This window comes from Bos indicus x Bos taurus, chromosome 2 (assembly GCF_003369695.1).
Source record: "Bos indicus x Bos taurus breed Angus x Brahman F1 hybrid chromosome 2, Bos_hybrid_MaternalHap_v2.0, whole genome shotgun sequence".
Taxonomy (NCBI): domain Eukaryota; kingdom Metazoa; phylum Chordata; class Mammalia; order Artiodactyla; family Bovidae; genus Bos; species Bos indicus x Bos taurus.
In genome coordinates this window covers 42,144,761-42,166,001 of record NC_040077.1, presented here as the reverse complement: position 1 = coordinate 42,166,001, position 21,241 = coordinate 42,144,761, and the positions used below count along the sequence as shown (strand labels likewise).

Here is a 21,241-nt window from a genome sequence, read left to right as displayed (position 1 = left end):
CAATAATTTTGACAAGAGAAAAAACTAACACCCAGCATAGGGAGTATCTCTCTTTTTCTATATTGGAGAAGTGGCATAATGCACTACTTAAGAGCCTATGGACTCCAGAACCATACTAGTGCACAGGTTCAGATCTTAAAATGAGGCCTTGAACTGTGTGACTCGTGTAAACTACATAAGCTCTCTCTGCCTCAGTCTTTGCACCCCTGAAATGTGACACTAATGCCTTTGGAATATGTAAAGATTAACTAAGATAAGGTACTTACAGTGGCTCCTACCAAAGTAAATTCTCAGTAGACATTAGTTATATTCATTGAACTTTATCTCATATACAGTTGACCCTTGAACATCATGAAAGGGAAGTTAGATGTGTCCATTCCCATGGAGTTGCAAATCTGCCTTAAAAATAAAGGACTTGATAAATGATTCAACCAAAGGCAGGAACTTCAAACAGTTTGTATTAACAATCAGGACTCAAATACTGGTTCTTTTAATTTTATGTACTATGATTTCTGATGGAATACAAACTGTTTTCCATACTTAGTTAATTTAAAAATCTATGAAATGAAAATACAAGTACTATATTTATTTTAAAAAGTCTATGTAATTTATATATAGTTCAAACCTATGTTGATCAAAGGCTCAATTGTATATTTTCAATTTATAAACTTTAATTACAGAATTATTGCTACTTTAAAATTTTTTTGCTGTGAATTTTTATATATTAAGCATAGAAAACAATAGCTTTTATAAGCAAAGACCCATGCTTCCATCATACAGATCAAGAGATAAGACATTTTCTGCATTCCAGAAACTGCTTTTTCTGCTCCTGAACATTAACCTGTTTTCCATCAATTGCCTGACAAATAACAGTTTTGTAATTTTTGCAGTAATTATTTCCTTGCTTTGCATGATAGTTTTAACCTTTCATTGTTGTTATTGTTGTTCAGTCACTAAGTCACGTCCACCTCTTTTGCAACTCCACGGATTATAACCTGCCAGACTCCTTTGTCTATGGGATTCTCCAGGCAAGACTACTGGAGGGAGTTGCCATTTCCTTCTCCAAGTGATCTTCCCAACCCAGGCATCAAATCTGTTTCTTTCATTGGCAGGTGGATTCTTTACCACTGAGCCAGTGAAGCCAACCTTTCATTATGGTCCCTAAATATAGAATTTTAATTTAGCATGATTTATGTACCTACATACAATATGTAGTCCTTTGTGTTTGGTTTCCTTTCCTGAACATGTATTCTAAGTTTTATTAATATCTTTTGTGGTTCATCAGTTCTCATTGCTACATGGTATTCCATTGTATAAAAATATTCAGAATATAAAAATATTCAGAATGTGCTGTTGATGCACATTTGAGCTGTTTCTAGGTTTGGGAAATTATGAATAATGCTGCTGCAAACATTCTTTTAAATGTTTATTGCTGCATATTTACATGCATTTATATTGGATATATATTCTCCAGTGAAATTGCTATTATATTTTATGCAAATTTTTTAAAATTTAAATTTATTTATTTTAATTGGAGGCTAATTACTTTACAATATTGTATTGGTTTTGCCATACATCAACATGAATCCGCCACGGGCGTGTACACGTGTTCCCCATCCTGAACCCCCCTCCCACCTCCCTCCCCTAATTTTTAATTTTAGTAGATATTGCTAGTTTTCCCAAGTAGTTATACTAGCTATACTCCAGTCAGTAGTATATGAGAATTCTGTTTCATCCTTACCAATACTTGATTTAATCAGTCCTTTTAATTTTAGCCATTCTGATGAAAGTATAGTTTATATTTCCTTCTTGAAAAAGGCAGTCATGTTATATGATTTAATTGCCATATGGTTATAATTGCCTATAAATTGTCTGTCCAGATGCTTTTGCTTATTTTTCTACTGGTTTCATTTTTTAAAAAATAGTTATTATGCAGAAATTAGTTATATTTGAATTAAGAACACTGTATAAATTAAATAACTTTTCCTTCTCTGTGACTTGCTTTTTCAATTTCTTAATGGAGTTTTTGATGAGGAAAAGTTTTAAATTTTAATATTGATTATATTTTTACCTCTTTACATTTATATTTTTCCAGTTCAGTTGATTTTCATGAATGGTTTAAGGTAGAAGTGAAATCCTGTTTTCCTTCCAAACAGATATCTAGTTGTTACAGAATCATACTGAAAATTCTCTCCTTTGCCTACTACTCTTCATTGCCAATATCATAGATTAAATATCCACATATCTGTGTTTTAGGGAAATTATTCTTTTTAATTGCTCTATTAGTCTCATCCTACTACTTATGACAGCATTTTAACTATGGCTACTTTTTAATTATTCCTGTTATCTATAAAACACATTCCCTGGCTGATTTACTTGGCCTAAAACCCTAAAGGTTCATTGATGTTGTTGAAATATATGTGGAATATAAGAAAAATGAATACATGAACAAACCAAATCAAAACCAAACACATAGATATAGAGAATGGAGTAGTGGCTACCAGAGGGGAAGGGAGGCCTTAGGGGAAGGGGACATGTGTAAAGGGGCTCAGGAGTGTGGTCACTTGTGGGACTAGACTTTTTAGGTGGTGAGCACACTTGTGTGTACAGTGTGTACAGAAGTCAAAATACAGTATTGTACACACGAAACACAATTTTACATATCAATTAAAAATATCATCCCATCATATTTTTATTCAAGGAATCTTGACTTTGCCATATTTCATATGAATTTTAGAATTATTATGTAAAATATGACCAAAAAGTTAGGGTTTTGGTTGGGATTGTATTCAGTCTATTATTAAATGAATTCCTGAAGATTCAGCATGATTACAATATGACTTGACTCCTTTAATCTATGAATATATATATAAAGTACTGCTGCTAAGTTGCTGCTAAGTCGCTTCAATCATGTCCGACTCTGTGCGACCCCACAGACGGCAGCCCACCAGGCTCCCCTGTCGCTGGGATTCTCCAGGCAAGAACACTGGAGTGGGTTGCCATTTCCTTCTCCAATGCATGAAAGGGAAAAGTGAAAGTGAAGTCACTCAGTCGTGTCTGACTCTTCGCGACCCCATGGACTGCAGCCTACCAGGCTCCTCTGTCCATGGGAGTTTCCAGGCAAGAATACTGGAGTGGGGTGCCATTGCCCTCTCCGATATAGAGTACATCCTTTATTTATTTAGATCTTTTTGGTTTTCCTTGATCATATTTTCTGGCTTTCTGCATAGAAGTCTTACTCATTGTGGTTAATTTGTTCCTAGAAGTTTTATACAGCTTAATATTATTATGTATTACATATTTTTTAAAACTTAATTTTCTTTCTGCTTTTTATATAAAGAAATGTAATTTTTGTACTGACCTTGCATACAACAAATAGTAAACTCAGTTATTAATTCCAATATTTTTTTAACAGATTCTTTTGGATTTTCTACATAAAGAATTACACCGTGGTCAAAGATAACAGTATTTAATAGTTGTCAAGTTTTATACTTTTTTCACATCTTATTGAATTGAATAGAATGTTTAGAACAATGCTGAATGAGAATGGAAAGAAAAAATTGTTGTTATTCTCAAATCAAAGGGAAAACTTTCACCATTTTACTATTAAGAATGATCCTTATTATAGTGTCTTTTGTAAATATCATACAGCAGGTTAAAAAATTTATTTTAATTCTGAATTTGCTGGGATTATAAGCAACAACTGAGTTTTTCATTTCATCAGATGCTTCCTCTGTATCTGCTGAGATTATCAAATGATTTTTCTTGTTTTGTTTGTTCATCTAACTGCTTACAATGAAGGATTTTTTTTAAGACTTCCAATTCCAGCAGTAGTACTGTTGTTTCCTTGTGCTTCGTGTGGGCCTAGAGGGCCAGAAAATTTTTCTCAGCATTTGTTCTCTGCCCTCCTAACCCTTGCAAAGCAGTTGTTTTCATCCAATCACTCAGTAATGTCCGAGTCTTTCCAACCCCATGGACTGCAGCACGCCAGGCTTCCCTGTCCTTTACCATCTCCCAAAGCTTAAGCCTCTTGATGAAAGTGAAAGTGGAGAGTGAAAAAGTTGGCTTAAAGCTCAACATTCAGAAAACAAAGATCATGGCATCTGGTCCCATCATTTCATGGCAAATAGATGGGGAAACAGTGTCAGACTTTATTTTTTGGGGCTCCAGAATCACTGCAGATGGTGACTGCAGCCATGAAATTAAAAGGCACTTACTCCTTGGAAGGAAAGTTATGACCAACCTAGACAGCATATTGAAAAGCAGACACATTCTTTGCCAACAAAGGTTCGTCTAGTTAAGGCTATGGTTTTTCCAGTGGTCATGTATGGCTGTGAGAGTTGGACTGTGAAGAAAGCTGAACGCAGCTGAGCGCCGAAGAATTGATGCTTTTGAACTGTGGTATTGGAGAAGACTCTTGAGAGTTCCTTGGACTGCAAGGAGATCCAACCAGTCCATTCTGAAGGAGATCAGCCCTGGGATTTCTTTGGAAGGAATGATGCTAAAGCTGAAACTCCAGTATTTTGGCCACCTCATGTGAAGAGTTGACTCATTGGAAAAGACTCTGATGCTGGGAGGGATTGGGGGCAGGAGGAGAAGGGGACGACAGAGAATGAGATGGCTGGATGGCATCATTGACTCGATGGACGTGAGTCTGAGTGAACTCCGGGAGTTGGTGATGGACAGGGAGGCCTGGCGTGCTGCAATTCATGGAGTCGCAAAGAGTCGGACATGACTGAGTGACTGAACTGAACTGACTGAACTGAAAAGCTTGCTCAAACTCGTGTCCATTGAGTCGGTGATGCCATCCAACCATCTTGTCCTCTGTCGTCCACTTCTCCTGCTTTCTATCTTTCCTAGCATCAGGGTCTTTTCCAACAAGTCGGCTATTCTCATCACATGGTCAAAGCCTCAGCTTTAGCATCAGTCCTTCCAGTGAATATTCAGGATTGACTTTCTTTAAGATTCACTGGTTTGATCTCCTTGCAGTCCAAGGGACTCTCAAGAGTCTTTCTCCAAAACCACAGTTCAAAAAAGCATCATTGTCCAGCTCTCACAGTCATACATGACTACGGGAAAAACCATAGCTTTGACTATACAGCCCTTTGTCGGCAAAGTGATGTTTCTGATTTTTAATACACTGTTTAGGTAGGAAGCCTCTTGTCCCATCTTGTCCCTCCCCCAGGGGTAGACTGCTGGCTTGTTACTTGGTGCCATACTCCTGGTAGGGATGGGAAGGTTCAAGGATACTTTATTCCAGTGTTAAGGTTACAGTGTTCTGTGCATCTGGGCCTTAGCCATGTAGCTTTTTCAGTATCCCTCCCCATTCCTCTCATGATGTTCAAACTCTTACTTGACTCTGGAGTTCTTTGGTGGGGACACGTGTCCTGCTTTTTCCCTAGTGGGAGCAGATCTCTGCTTTGTGTCAGTGTGAGATTCTGGGCCCGAGAGAGTGACCATCCCTCCCCGTGGCCCCTAGGACTTTTGCTCCTACCTCTCTCCCAGATACTGTGCATCTTTTCCAGGGCCCTCAGGAGTACGAGGGTTTTCTGTCTTAAAAGGTGTTGTGTTAGACAACAGAGTGGGGAAGCAGAACTGGTTTTGTGCCTTTGTGATACCAACGTGCTCTCTCTGGCTTCCTGCCCTCACCTTAATCTTTCTGATGAGCTGCCAGGAAATGCCTTAAAAAGAAAAAAGAGCTTCTGAATGAGTGTATATCCCTTTGTGTCTGGGGGATCCCTGGGTGTCTGTACTGTTCTGTCAGCCCCTTCTGGCTGACAGAAGAATTTGTTACCATTTTAGCTGTTTTCTTCTTACCCACTTCCAAAATGAGCACATGTCCCTCTCATGAACTGTCAGAAGTGAAATGGTCCCTATGTCCTATCTCTCCTCAGAATGGCTGTTACCATTTGAGATTTAGTTAATTTCTTTGCCTTGTGACCCCAGGTCTCTGATAAGCTCAGGAAAAGTTATTATTTTATAGCTTATCTGACCTTTTCTCATTGTTAGGATAAGTGTGATATTCTCTTCTGGCCTTTGACCTAAGTGGTAGCAAAACTGCAAATTTTAAAAAATACACACACACACACACACACACACACACACACACACATATATTTGTCCCAGCTTTTTAAGTTTCCCAAAGAAAGATCAGTTGATTTTTTTTTCTCTCTCTCTTCATGCATTACCTAGTCTGTACTTGTCAGAGCTAGAACACTTGAGTCAGTATTATTTTTAGTAGTCTTTACAAACAAAATTAATTGTTGCTCTAACATTTTTGTGAGCAACTGAGGCTCAATGGATTTTATATAACATAATTTCATTGCTTTCAACAAGGTAGAGTTCAAGTTTTCTTCTGCATAAAGAAGTCTGGTAACTGGCATATGGGGCTGGAATTGTACTTTGATCATCAGGGAATTGTTTCTTTAGTTCTGTTCCAACACTTTAGCAGTATGACTTCATCCTCAAGGATTTTCCAACAGCTAAGCTGATGCCTGGAGCCCAGCCATCTTATTTGTGTTCTGTGCAGCAATAGCGAACAAACAAAATGCAATGGCAGAGGTCATGCTACCAGCAGGTTTGTTGTTGCTGTTCAGTCGCTAAGTTATGTTTGACTCTTTGCGACCCCATGGACTGCAGCATACCAAGCTTCCCTGTCTTCCACTATCTCCTGGAGTTTGCTCAAATTCATGTCCATTGAGTTGGTGATGCTATCTATCCATCTTATTCTCTGTTGCCCTCTTCTCCTTTTGCCTTCAGGTTTTCTCAGCATTAGGGTCTTTTTAAATGAGTTGGCTCTTTGCATCAGGTGGCCAAAGGATTGGAGCTTCAGCTTCAGCAACAGTCCTTCCAGTGAATATTCAGGGTTGATTTCCTTTAGGATTGACTGGTTTGACCTCCTTGCAGTCCAAGGGACTCTCAAGTCTTCTCCAACACCACAATTTGAAAGCATTGATTCAGTGCTCAGCCTTCTTTATGGTCCAGCTCTCACATCCATACATGACTACTGGAAAAAACATAGCTTTGACTCTACAGACCTTTGTCAGCAAAGTAATGTCTCTGGTTTTTAATATGTTGTCTAGGTTTGCTATAGCTTTCCTTCCAAAGAGCAAGTGTCTTTTAATTTCATGGCTGCAGTCACCATCTGCAGTAATTTTGGAGCCCAAGACTATAAAATCTGTCACTGTTTCTGCTTTTTCCCCATCTATTTGCCATGAAGTGATGGGACCACGTGCCATGATCTTAGTTTTTTGAATGTTGAGTTTCAATCCAGCTTTTTTACTGTCCTCAAGAGTTGCTTTAATTTTCTTCGCTTTCTACCATTAGAGTGGTATCATCTGCATATCTGAGGCTGTTGATATTTTTCCTGGCAATCTTGATTCCAGCTTGTGCTTCATCTAGCCTGACATTTTGCATGATGTACTCTGCATATAAGTTAAATAAGCAGGGTGACAATATACAGCCTTGACATACTTCTTTCCAAATTTTGTCCAGTCATTTGTTCCATGTCCAGTTCTGTTACTTCTTGACCTGCATAAACTAGCTGGTTTAACCCCCCTCAAAAATGTTCTTCAGAAACTACCCAATATTTTCTTCCTGAGTACCATTTGTTTGTTTGTTGCAAACGAAGCTGTTATGCATAGTGTTTCTGTTGCACACATAAATCCTCGGAATGTCTCTCTAGTAGGGAAGGGGAAGGTTAGTATTGGGTAGGTTCTTAGCTGACTCAATAGAAAAGACCCTAATGAGAAAGACTGAAGGCAGGAGAAGGGGACAACAGAGGATGAGATAGTTGGATAGCATCACTGACTTAATGGACATGAGTTTGAGCAAGCTCCAGGAGATGGTGAAGGACAAGGAAGCCTGGAGCACTGCAGTCCATGGGGTCACAAAGAGTTGGACACAGCTGAGAGACTGAGCAACAATAGGCTCTTAGCAGTCTCAGTCACAATTAGAGGATGGGGACTACATTTAAGTAATCAGATTTCTAAGGCCGGATGGTGTGGGTTAAAATACACAGGATCTATCATGAAACAGAGCTGGGGTTTGATCTCAGCTGTGCAAATTACTAGCTACGTGACCTTGAGCAAGGTCCTTATCCTAACTGGTCCTACTTTCTCAGCAGTAAAAGGACATGATATTAATAGTGACTTCTTGAAATATTTTTTGTGAAAGATATATGCAAAGGGTCTATTACATAGGAGAAGATTAATAAATGATGTTTTATTTCACCCACCTATATTAATATAAATTCAGTTATTTAAGGGAGGGAAGGGTCTATTCATGCCTAGTACTGATCGAGAGGGTAGAAAGGCAGTTTGTGTTATTTCTCCTGTGTAAAGCTTTTTCTCTTAGAGGGGATGGACAGTCTCAATTTCTATCCTTAAATAGATCAATTTTATCCTTTGAACTATACTGAAATATTGCTCAAAATTTAGGCTTAGGATAACACTTTATATAATATCAAAGCAAGAAACAGATAAAAGGAGTTCCAGTTTGAATTTTACCACTGGAAGTTATGAAACTTGGGAAAGTCATCAGAACCTACTGGATCTCAGTGTTGTCAGCTGATAAATAGGTGGTCCAACCTTAGCCACCTATTGTGTCTTAAACCACCACAATTCTATGCAGTTTTATTTGCCCTAGACAAATAGTTCTTCTTGTCAAAAGAAATATCCCAAAGTCTAGCAAATATGTGATAAATGTTTATTTATTTTAAACAAAGTTGAATTTTTATAGGAACTGCCTTTGTGTAGAGGCTTTGCCAAGTCCTGAAATGAAACAATAGGATTCATTAAACCACATGGTGTTGTGTGTTAGAAAACTGGCTTCACATTCTGGTTGGGAAGATTTCTGGCTTAGACGAGTGTGTCATTTGGGGCAAGTCACTTAAACTCTCTGAGCCTTAGATTGGACAATATATTTTAAAGCCATGATGAGCAGCAAATGAAATAAGAAAATATAAAAGTACTTTTAAAAACTGTACAAGTTTAATGCTAAGCTCTTTAGAAGGTCCAGCAGATAAAGTATAGAAAGTAACCTCATTCTTTGGCATGGAGATTGTATGGTTTTATAAATAAAATACAGTAAAATAAAATACAATAAAATAAAGTAAATAAGTAAAATAAAATAAAGTACAATAAAGTACATAAAATAAAGTACAATAAAGTACATCAGATAAAGTACATCAGATAAAGTACAATAAAATAAAATATATTTTATAAATAAAATGCAGTAAAAATAAAGCTACTAAAGACCATTGCTTTAAAGTTTGTGTTAGATTTCCCAGTCAATTTTTCTGTCCATGTTATGTTGTAGGAAGTGCTGGGTCTAGTGTAGCCCACAGAGGCCAGAACAGTGTATACTTCATGACTCTGTATATGAAGTCTGTCCTTGAGGTGAATTTCCAGATGTGATCTTTCTCTGCATCCAAAGCATTCTGCTTGCAATCCGGTAAGGCTGGAACAAATAGCAAATCATCTGCAATGCGTGGCTATTAGGGCTGTCTGCTCTCCTCAATGTGCTCAGCTGAATTGACAGTTAAGCCTTCTTCTCTATAAAAAGCAAGTTATTAGTAAAAGCATGGTTGCCATATGACAAAATCATCTCTATTGTTAAACTAATTAAATGTAACTACAATGCCTGGTCTTTAAGAAGATGTTATGTTCTTTAATGACAAGCTAGAGATCATTTTGGCTTTCAAACATACATCAAAGTTATATAGCCCCTATTTCTATATGTTTATTTACCTTGTCAGCACCTTTTAAAACTAGAAGCATGCCACGTTTATGTTAAATTGTGCCCTAATATAAGTATACAGATTGATGGATTTTTACATAGCTATGCACTGTGTTTTTACTACCCGGATCAAGATACAGAGCATTTCCAATCCCCAACAAGTTCCCCTTTATATCTTCTCCCCATCAATAACCTTTTGGTTTATCATATTCTTTAAAATTTTGGCTTTATGATAATGAGCATCTGAAAAGGTAGGAAGTTTTCTGAAGGGCAATCCAATCTCTTGAAAAATTTGGGAAATATTGATAATTGTTTCAAAAAAGAAAAACCTCTGAACAATGATGAATAGTGCAATGAAGTATATTAATAATATTGAAGGCAATCAACTATATACTCACTGGAAACAGAATTGCAATGTGGAAACCTCATGATATTCTACCCAAATCTCCCACCTGCTAACCAAAAAATAGAGCCACCACGCAGCCTGGTGAGTGTTCCATCAGTCATGTTGCCTGGCAACCTCAGCTAGTATGAGAGACACCCAATTGAGCAGCAGAGAGTCAAACTGGAAGGTATCTTGGAAACAGTAGGGTCCAGCTGAAAAAGAGGGAGAGAGGATGATAGAGAGAGGAATAAAAAAGGAGTAACTTGACCACTGATCCATGTTAGTCATGACCATGAACAGTTGTTGTTTTTTTTTTTTTTTTCCTTTTCTCTCTAGTAACATGCAACTAGCTTAGAGCAAAATCCTTTGGGTTTCTTCTTCCTTTACTGAGCTTTCCTCCTCTGCTGTGTCTGCCGGTATGAGTGCAAAGGTTTGGCAAGATATATCATTATTAATTTTTTAGGAGGGAAGAATGTTAATAGTCATTTTCAGCACATTCAAACCATGTTAACTAAGAGTTCACTGAGATTTGCATCATATGCAGTATTCTGTTTGCTTCAGTCATACTTAATCTGGTTTTTAAATTAATATACTTTTGCTAAAAAATGAAAAGTAAAGGAGATCAAACCAGTCAGTTTTAAAGGAAATCAACCCTGAATATTCATTGGAAAGACTGGTGCTAAAGCTCCAATACTTTGGCCCCATGATGTGAAGAGCAGACTCATTGGAAAAGACTCTGATGCTGGGAAAGATTGAAGGCAAAATAAGATGAGGGTGGCAGAAAATGAGATGGTTAGATAGCATCACCAACTCAGTGGACATGAATTTGAGCAAACTCCAGGAGATTTGGTGATGGAGAAGGACACAGAAGCCTGGAAGCTGCAGTCCATGGGGTCGCAAAGAATTGGACACAACTTAACAATTGAGCAACAGCAACAATAAAATAAAATACCTTCCACCTAGAGTAAACCCCTTTCATGGATAGGGAGGGAGACATGCCTCAGTCCCTCTAGGGGGACATCAGAAATGATATACACCAGGCACACAGGGTGAGAATCTGAGATGACAACTTTAGCTGAGGCCTCTACTTTGAGATACAACTTTTATGTATTTTTCTATGTATATCTTCCATCCTCCATAATTCGGTATAAAACCTTTGCTGCTGTCCTGTGCTCTAACCCCACATTACTCTCCTTCCTTCCTTCTTAAAAGATGACATGCAGAGAAAATAGCATCTGTGGATTACAAGGTTCCTGCTAATTTACCTCTGTCCATAAATTCTTTCATTTTTCCCTCCCAGTGCGTCTTCCTCCATTAGACAGTGCCATCACACATGCTCCTGACCTTATACCTGTATGTGTCCTAAGAGTCCTGACTCAAATGAATATTTTCTTCCTCTTCTGTATCTTCAGTTTTCTCCCTGTCTCCAAATTTCCTTCATTGGCATTAAAGATGTCAAAATATTTTTCTGCTTAAAAGCAAAAGAGTATCTATTCACAAATCCTCCCTTCATTCCAAGTCCACCTTTAGCTGCACATTACCTCTTATCTCTACTCAGAGTTAAATGTTTCTAAGAATTGTCTATATTCTTTGTTTTAAACCTGAGTCCTCCATTCACACCTCAACACACTGAGCCTTGCTTTCTCAGCTTGTCTGAAACTGTTCTTTCTTAGGTCACTGAAATTAGTCCTGGAACTATGTATAGTCTACAATTCTTTGATCTCTTAGCATGATTTTGTACCATTAATCATGCTCTCTATTTTTCAGTATTATTTTTATTGGAATTATAACACTATACTCTCATTATTTTCTCTTCTCTTGATAGCCCTTGCCCAATTGAACTTGTGGGCTTATCTTTCTTTAAATTGGACTCTATAGGATTCTTTGTGGAAATTTCCATGGCTTTAATTAACATTGGTTTGCAAACCCCCTCATCTTTTACCTCTCCTAAAATTCAACTTCTATATTCACCTGCCTCTGGGAGTCCCAGTTTATGTCCCATGAGTGTATGCATGCCAAGTCACTTAATTGTGTCCGACTCTTTGCAACCCTATGGACGGGTGCCTGCCAGGCTCTGCTGTCCATAGGATTCTCCAGGCAACCATACTGAAGTGGGCTGCTGTGCCCTCCTCCAGGGGGTCTTCCCAACACAGGGATCGAACCCGTGTCTCTTAATCTAACCTGTATTGGTAGGTGGGTTCTTTACCACTAGTGACACTTGGGAAGCTCTTTATGTCTAATAGGTGCCTCAAAATCATCAAAGTCTACTGACAAATTTATGAATGCTCCTAATTTTTCTATAAAAGACTTATTTAAGATATATAAAAAGAATGCATAAAGAACAAAATAAAAATAATAAAATTGATACTCTTATCAGTGGATCTGCTCTTAACAGGTCTTTGATTTTATCTGGAAATATCCAACATTTTTGTGGATACAGAAAAACCCAAGCAATGTTTTGGCCAATCAATATTATATTAAAAGCTCTGGGAGGTAAAATGCCCCAAGCATCTAGCAGAGGGTTGAAAGCCTTTAGGTACTTAAATTTGCCAGATAAATGAAGTAAATAGCTTATATTTGAATGAATCTTAAACACTTTTCTCTTTCTGAGTTGTATGAACAATTTTGCTCATTGTAATACTGATCATGATAGTAGCAATGGCTAAAATGTACTGGTTAGTTGTATGTGCCAATTCCTCTGATTCTCATTTTATGGGCATACTCTTTACCATGACTTTTCAAGTAGGGAGAGCTCTTATTGTTATTTTGTAAACCTGAGAGCAACCAGGGTTAACTGGCAAATTAACCTTTCCAGTCAGTCAGTCAGTTCAGTCGCTCAGTCGTGTCCAACTCTTTGCGACCCCATGAGTTGCAGCACGCCAGGCCTCCCTGTCCATCACCAACTCCCGGAGTTCACCCAGACTCACGGCCATCGAGTCAGTGATACCATCCAGCCATCTCATCTGCTGTCATCCCCTTCTCCTCCTGCCCCCAATCCCTTCCAGCATCAGAGTCTTTTCCAATGAGCCAACTCTTCACATGAGGTGGCCAAAGTACTGGAGTTTCAGCTTTAGCATCATTCCTTCCAAAGAAATCCCAGGGCTGATCTCCTTCAGAATGAACTGGTTGGATCTCCTTGCAGTCCAAGGGACTCTCAAGAGTCTTCTCCAATACCACAATTCAAAAGCATCAATTCTTCGGCGCTCAGTCTTCTTCACAGTCCAACTCTCACATCCATACATGACCACTGGAAAAACCATAACCTTAACTAGATGGACCTTAGTATCTCCAAATTAAAGTATGGCAGAGATGGGACTTGAATTAAAGTCTATCTAATACCCCAACCATGCTACTAATGCTTAATTTTAAGAAAAAGCAACAGCTTATATATTTCTGGCTCTTTCACACAAATGTTCATTGTTCTGATATTTTTGCTGTTATTTGGCATCTTCAGTGTCTTAGTAGTGGCACATGATTACAAGTACTGTCTTTCTTACGTATCATCAATTGTAATTTTGGTTTTGATTGAAATAAAGAAAGAACTTAGAATATGTATTCAGATGCTGAGTAAGAAATGGAACTTCTGTAAAATGGCAACTAGAGATTATGGAGAAATTTTGGGATGGTCAAGAGAGAGTGATGGTGTTTTCTGCATAGAAGAGGAAGAAACTACAGGAAAGCTGGGAAAAAATGGGAAAAATAATTGACATGTGGAAAAAATGACTGACAAATATATCCTACAAAGCCAATTGTAAATTGAAATGAAAAATCCTGGTTAGATGACTTTTCTAATTAGAAAAGGAGGAGACTATGGGGAGAAAATGAGATGAATGAAAAAGGAATATAAGAAATATGATTAAGAGTACTATGATTAAATCTGATCAAAGAGATATAATTTAATAAAGTGAGAGAGTGTGAATAACCAGGAATTAAAATTGACATAAAGAAAAAAAATTCCATGCTTTAGTTAATGGGTTTCATTGATTCAGATTGCTGCCTTTATACCTATCTGCTAGAAATGTAAAGCAAAAAGAAAAATAAAAGCATTGATTGCTGTTCTGCTGGGGTGGTGCTGAATAGATGTAGGAAATCTGAGAATTTTCATACTGATTATGGTTTTTTGCAAGAGAAGAATCATACCAGTATTTTCTTTCTCAGGTTGAACACTGTTTCATTCCACAGAAATTAACAGATAAGAGATTTTGGAGCAGAGGACACCTACTGATTTGTTCAGATGTCAATCACTAGTTGGAATTATTTATTCTGCTTATCAAAATCAAAAGAAAATATTATAGCTATTCAGCTACATAAACAGTGGAGCTTTTCCTTGGACTAACAGATGTTATTGATCTTGATGCTTTATATTTTTGCTGTTTGAGCTATGAAACTATAAAGCCTTTGCAAAAAATTTATGAGTAGTTTGCTTTCAGAATTTGAAACTTAAAAATAAGCTATAATAATAAAAACTGTCTATTTACAACATTGTTTCTCGCTGCTATGATATAAACTATAAAAATACCATTTATAGAAAGGAATCTAACCATTGAGGTTAATTTGAATAGGGTGATAATCACTTTTCTCCTGCCCCTTTCTACTCCCCAGTCCCCTACCATATTCCCATTGCTAATATCTGGTGAATAACATGGAAAGAAAAATTGTTTCCAGAAGTTGATTTAATTGCCAACAACAGGAACAATGTGATACGTGAATATGTATTATTTTGGTGTCCCAGAGACATAATGTTATATAATTATTGCCTTAAAATGATAATTAGGGTAACTTATGATAGTATTTTTGGATTGGACATTTAAAAACTGTAGTATAGATTATATTAGTTGTATACTACATCTGTTATTTTTCTTGTGGTCTCTGAAAAAAGAAATATGCTGGGGTGCTTGCTTTTAACAAGGAGGTTTTCTTGCTCATGGTAATTTGATTTTCAATCTAACCATTTTTGGTTAGATTATTATCTTAATAATGATTTTTTAAAAATTAAAATATACTTTTAATATTGATACGAAACTGCTTTTCTATAGCAGTAATCACTGCATTTCTCAGGTACTTCAATTAGCATGCCATTTTAATCTAAATCATGTATAAGGGAAGAGCATTTTAGGATCTGAGTAGGTATGTCTTCAAAATATTAAAATTTCTTTACATAAGTGAAATAGAAAATCCATTTGTGTCGTCTCTTTTATAAAAATATAGTTGGATTTGATGAAATACAGGCTGCGACAATGAGAGTGATTAGAAGTGAATAGTCTTCCCCACTTTGTGTGCATGAGTGCGTGCTCAGTCACTTCAGTCAGTCTGACTCTTTGTGACCCCATGGACTGTAGTCCACCAGGCTCCTCTGTCCATGGGATTTTCCAGGCAAGAATACTGGAGTGGGTGGTCCTGTCCTTCTCCAGGGATCTTTCAGACCCAGGGATTGAACCCAGGTCTCCTGCATCTCCTGCACTGCAGGCGGATTCTTTACCGTTGAATTGCTTTTAAATATTGGTCCTGATGATTTTGAGTGTATTTATTTGGAAGAAGGTCTACAAATACAAAGAAACAAGCAAAAATATTTCCTGAATCTTGGGTGAGACCCCAGGTTTGAAAAGTTAGCCACTTTTAAAAAAGGAATGTGGAGTTTTAATAGAATATGGCATGTAGGGTGAACTTTTATCTTGCACATAATTCTGTAATACTGTAGACTAGCTGAAGAGAAAAATTCTGAAACAGAATCCTTAAGTCAAGCTTTATTTTTAATGAAAGGTTCTGCCCTCCTTTTCTTCTTTATTCCATTTTGTGAATAACTTTTGACAATCCTTTGGGTCTATTTGTTGTATTTTATCATAACTATGCATTCCTGTATACCCTATTTATAAATTATGCTGCCATAATTGTGCACAAACGTTTTCTTTAGTATGGGGTTTTTTAACAAAGGAGTTTTGCAGTGGAGAAATCACTAGTTCAAAGTACAGGATTTTTTAAGAAAGCAGGTCAAAGGTCATTTTTAATAAATCACATTTCTTTCTAAAAAAAATTTTGCCGATTTACATTTCTACCTGTAAGGACCCATTTTATCCCATTTTTAAAATAGTTTTATCAAAAACAATATTTAATTTTAATTTATAGTTCTTTAAGTGGTACAATCCCTAATTAAAGGAATTTTCATATTTTCCCCAGATAATAGGGAAAATGTAGCCTTGTTTTCCACTTGCCTTAATATGTGCTTCTTAGATATAATGGTAATCTCTGCTCAACTTTAGAATCTTGTAAAGAGGCATGTTTTTCTCTTTCTCATGTGTTTTTGGCAAATAACTTTACAATATTTCCATGTTTTCTATTATCAGATTATATAGTTCATTATATTAGATTGTTTTATATTGATTAACAAGTTACAGTTTTTAACAATTTCAGATAACAAGGTTACTTTGCTAATAAGAAGATGAATTTTGATGCTTTAGGGATTTAATAATTTCACTTTAAATTAATTGGGGGCTAGTTATTCAGTATTCTGATTTTTAATTCTTTACTTCTTCCTTCTGATTGTCTACCTTTTGAGGCACTTAATATATGATTAAAAACTTCACCAGGAAGGGTGCAGGAAAAAAAAAAAAAAGAAACACCTGAAAACTGAAGCTGCAAATCAAACTATTATGTAGGGATACTGTAGTTTTAATAAAGTGTTTTTTTTTTTTTTTTTTGAGTGGAAGAAGTTGAATATTTCACTTGTTAATATTTTTAAAATCTTAAGAAAGGTATGTCTTTCTCTCATGTATTAACTATGGTAAAACTTTTACTAAACGGAGATGACAAATAAAATTTTATTTATATTTGTGTAATTTTAGGGTAGAATTTTAGAAAGCAGCTTTAGTTGGTTTTACTTTTGGAACTTTCTGTAACCAAGTCCTTCTGTATCCTCTCCTGTGTGCTGTTGGAGTCCTTTTGTGCCCTAGAGTTCTGGGGTTTTGCTTCATTATACTTCACTTTCTTTCCATCTCCCACTAATTGCCTGCTGGAGCAGACTGACTCTGATGTACTTTTATAAGCTAATATGATATTATTCTTCTTTATTTTCTACAAATAAACATTTGGAAGAATGTCTAGACAAGAAATAGCCATACTACCATGCATATTTCAAAGGAGGAACACTTGTAATTCATTCCTTAATCTTTTGTCGTGAATAAATCAGAATCCTTAAGACCAGCTAAGAAGTAGGAAGCTGAGGTTAAGATTTTCTAATGGTTTACTGTCTCAGTGGCATTATTTATTTTCTTTGTAATCATGTTATTTATGGCAGAAGATGGCTAGCTTGCTGGTAAATGTCAACTGGGAACTGTCTAAATCCCCTACTGCTCTCTTAAATATCTGGGTTTTACATCCAGATGAACATTTTGGATTCCTGTTTTCCTGTCTCATCAACTATTAATGAACAAGCTTAATTCACTGGTATATCATGTTATAAAATGAATACTGTGAGTGCTCAGTCGCTTCAGTGTGACTGCCTCTTTGCGACCTTATGGACTGTAGCTCACCAGGCTCCACTGTCCGTGGGATTCTCCTGGCAAGAATATTGGAGTGGGTTGCCATGCCCTCCTCCAAGGGGTCTGTCTGACCCAGGGATCGAACCTGCATCTCATGTGTCTACTGTACTACAGATAGATTCTTTACCTACTGAGCAACTTGAGATGCCCAGAATGAATACTGAGCAGGTATTAAATACCTAAAACAAAGAAAAGATGAGCATTTTTTAGGTGGATGAATATAGTTTTTAAAACTTAATACAGTATACTAATGCATATATATGGAATTTAGAAAGATGGTAACAACTGTGTACAAGACAGCAAAAGCGACACTGATGTATAGATCAGTCTTATGGACTCTGTGGGAGAGGGAGAGGGTGGGAGATTTGGGAGAATGGTATTGAAACATGTATAATATCATGTATGAAACGAGTCGCCAGTCCAGGTTCCATGCACGATACTGGATGCTTGGGGCTGGTGGTGCACTGGGACGACCCAGAGGGAGGGTATGGGGAGGGAGGAGGGAGGAGGGTTCAGGATGGGGAACACAGGTATACCTGTGGTGGATTCATTTCGATATTTGGCAAAACTAATACAATATTGTAAAGTTTAAAAATAAAATAAAATAAAAAAAACTTAATTTCATTACTTTTTGAGGGTCATATATTGCTTTTTGTGAGATTTTTCTGGAGGACTTAATTTCAAGGAGATCAAACCAGTCAATCCTAAAGTGAATCAATCCTGAATATTCATTGGAAGGACTGACGCTGAAGCTGAAGCTCCAATACTTCGGTCACCTGATGCAAAGAGCTGACTCATTGGAAAAACTCTAATGCTGGGAAAGACAGAAGGCAGGAAGAGAAGGGGACGACAGAGGACGAGATGGTTGGTTGAAACACCAACTCAATGGACATGAATTTGAGCAAAGTCCAGGAGATGGTGAAGGACAGGGAAGCCTGGTGTGCTGCAGTCCATGGGGTTGCAGAGTTGGACACGACTAATCAACTGAACAGTGACAAGGTGGCACTAGTGGTAAAGAATCCATCTGCCAGTGCAGCAGACTCAGGTTCAGTCCCTGGATGGAGAATGTCCCCTGTAGGAGGAAAAGGCAACCCACTCCAGTATTCTTGCCTGGGAAATCTTGTGGACAGAGGAGCCTGGTGGGCTACAGTCCATGGGGTCGCAAAAGAGTCAGACATGACTGAGTGCCTGAGTGACTTAACACACATTGCTTGTAGAGTCTCATTAACATATATTTCAGACTTTAATATTCACAATATCATCATAGAATGGTTATTCATATACCCAAGAGTGACTTAGAAGACCAATATGTAACAAACTGCCTTGAAAAATAACGTCTATCTTATACACATTCTCTGTAAAGCTTCATCTTTCTTTCAACCTCTATGCACAATTATTCTATTGCTGTATTCTCTTAACATTAATAGTTACAGATTATAATTATATGTTGAAAAGAGTTCCACATCTTGGAATCACTCCAAATATTTCACTTACATCTTTTCTTATCCCTACTCTGATGCTCTTGTCTGTCTCCCCTCCTGGATCCTAAATAAGAAGGAAGAGATTGTATCTTTTTATCTGTTTTATCTTTAGTACCTAGCATAGGTGTTGGCATCTGTATCGATAATCAATTTTATCTGTAGGATAAATGAAGGGTGTACATTACTTTTTTATAATTAAAGTGATAGTTTTATTCTGGAAGTAATACATGCTGTTATTAAAAATTCAGTACTACAGAAGACTATAAATCAGTTCTACTCCTCAGAGATTATAAAATTTAGCCAGTGTATCCTTTTAGAAAAATTTCTGTATGTATGAAAATGCACACATACAGACTTGATTTTTTCTTTGTGCAATGATTTCAGGTCTATGAAGGGCCTCAATTTGATTGTACTTAATGAAAAACTGTGCTTCCCTGGTGGCTCAGATGGTAAAGAATCTGCTAATAAATTAGCTTGTTACTGGTTCACAGAGGTTGGCAGAATAGACTCCTATGTCAGAGAAAAGGGCATTTTTAGTCATGGCACGGCAGGTTCTTAAGTTTCAACATGTTTGTACCAGCTCCCCTTACCTACCAGATCCCCTGGAGGTAATATGGACTGCCCCACTGCATACTGACAATATGATGAGGTTGAATTTCAGGAAAAGAACAAAAACCATAGCGAATCCACCATTTTATATAAAGCAGTAAAAGGCTGCTCTTGGTCCTAGAGAAAAATCTCATCTCATTCTTTACATTGCTCACCGTAAACACAGCCCTGAGAAATGGCCTGGGTGAAGAGTGACGGGGACCTGAATCTAGGCGAGTGCGAGCCATCCTAAGGAGGAAGGTCTTCCAGTGATAGCTACCCTGGGCCTCCCGTCATTTTGGCTTCTGGTGAAATTTCACATGAGTATGCCATTCCATTCAATGACTTGATTAATCTGACAGAGGCTGAGGATAATTTTCTTCAATTTTTCTCATACCATATTTACTTGAGGTTATTATAAATAGGACATAAAGCAGCAGGATTAGGTGAACCTGCAGTATTGCCTTTAATCAGGTCTCCCAGATCATGGACTCAATCCTTGTAAATAAGTCTCAGAGGATTTCAGTATGTCTTATTTTTATACAGGCCAGATGTAGTCTAGACCGCCTTATTATCCATGTGACTAGTGCCAGGGAATTTAGCCTGATGTGCTGATCCTTGGTTTTCATTGCAAAAGACAATCAAGTACCTCAGTACCAATTGCAAGATAGTCCATGGGCCATCCTGCTCCAGCTACAAACAAAGTCTAAAGGGGCATGGTTCACTCCAGTTCAATGTTTTTGGTTAAACTTGATTTGGATCACCACTACACTGATGTGGCTAAGCATGTGCCATATCACTGAAGATTTCTAGCCTGGATTGCCATATGGAGCATAACCCAAAGCTTCTCAGAGAAGTAGAGAAGGGATCCCTTTTTGGAAACTTCCATTGAAAATCAGGCACAGCAGAGTAGTTAAGGACTGGTCTATATAACTTTTCTGTTTTATAGCACATGGATAAGGTGGGAAAGAAACAGTAGGTCAGATTGCCAGCTGCAGAAGCTGCTTCACTGAGGTAGGCCATGTGATTATCCTGCCAGGCTCTAATGTCGGGGTGACCAAGAGGACAACATGAATTAGTCTCCCACTCCTTCATTACACCTTTTCAGACACGATTTGCTTCCTCCTCAGATATCAAGGTTGCCAAGTTCCCTCCATAGCCATGACGTTTGTGTGTCCCAGTCTAATAAATATAACATCACCTCTTTTTTCAATCATCTTTTACTCAGACCCAGATCTTTCATAGAGGAGAGTTAAATATGAGTGGGACAAGGGCATTTTTACAAAACATTACAAATATCTTCTAGGTTGACCCACGTGGAATATTGTAGTGGGATTTGGTTAACAATGTACGCAACCAAGCACTTCTTATCCTCATGGTCTAGGACCATGTCAATTCAATAGAAGAGTCCAGGTGGTGGGGTCAGAATTAACTTTTAATACTCTAGGCCTCCTTTTGGCTTCACTGTCAGCTAGAGGCATGCCATCTGGGCTGGCTCGAGATTGTTGTTGGGG

At 37.5% G+C, this 21,241-nt stretch overlaps 1 protein-coding gene across 5 annotated transcripts in view; it reads left to right on the top strand.

The window, feature by feature from the left end:
* GALNT13 (polypeptide N-acetylgalactosaminyltransferase 13) overlaps nucleotides 1-21,241 on the top strand; it is a 666,740-nt gene that overhangs the window by 42,129 nt on the left and 603,370 nt on the right. Inside the window, exon 3 of one of the 5 annotated variants that reach the window (XM_027560406.1) lies at nucleotides 9,319-9,453. The exons of the other annotated variants lie outside the window; for them this stretch is intronic. The gene's annotated coding sequence lies outside the window, so the exon portion shown is untranslated. The remainder of the gene's footprint in view (nucleotides 1-9,318; nucleotides 9,454-21,241) is intronic. 5 annotated transcript variants of the gene reach the window in all.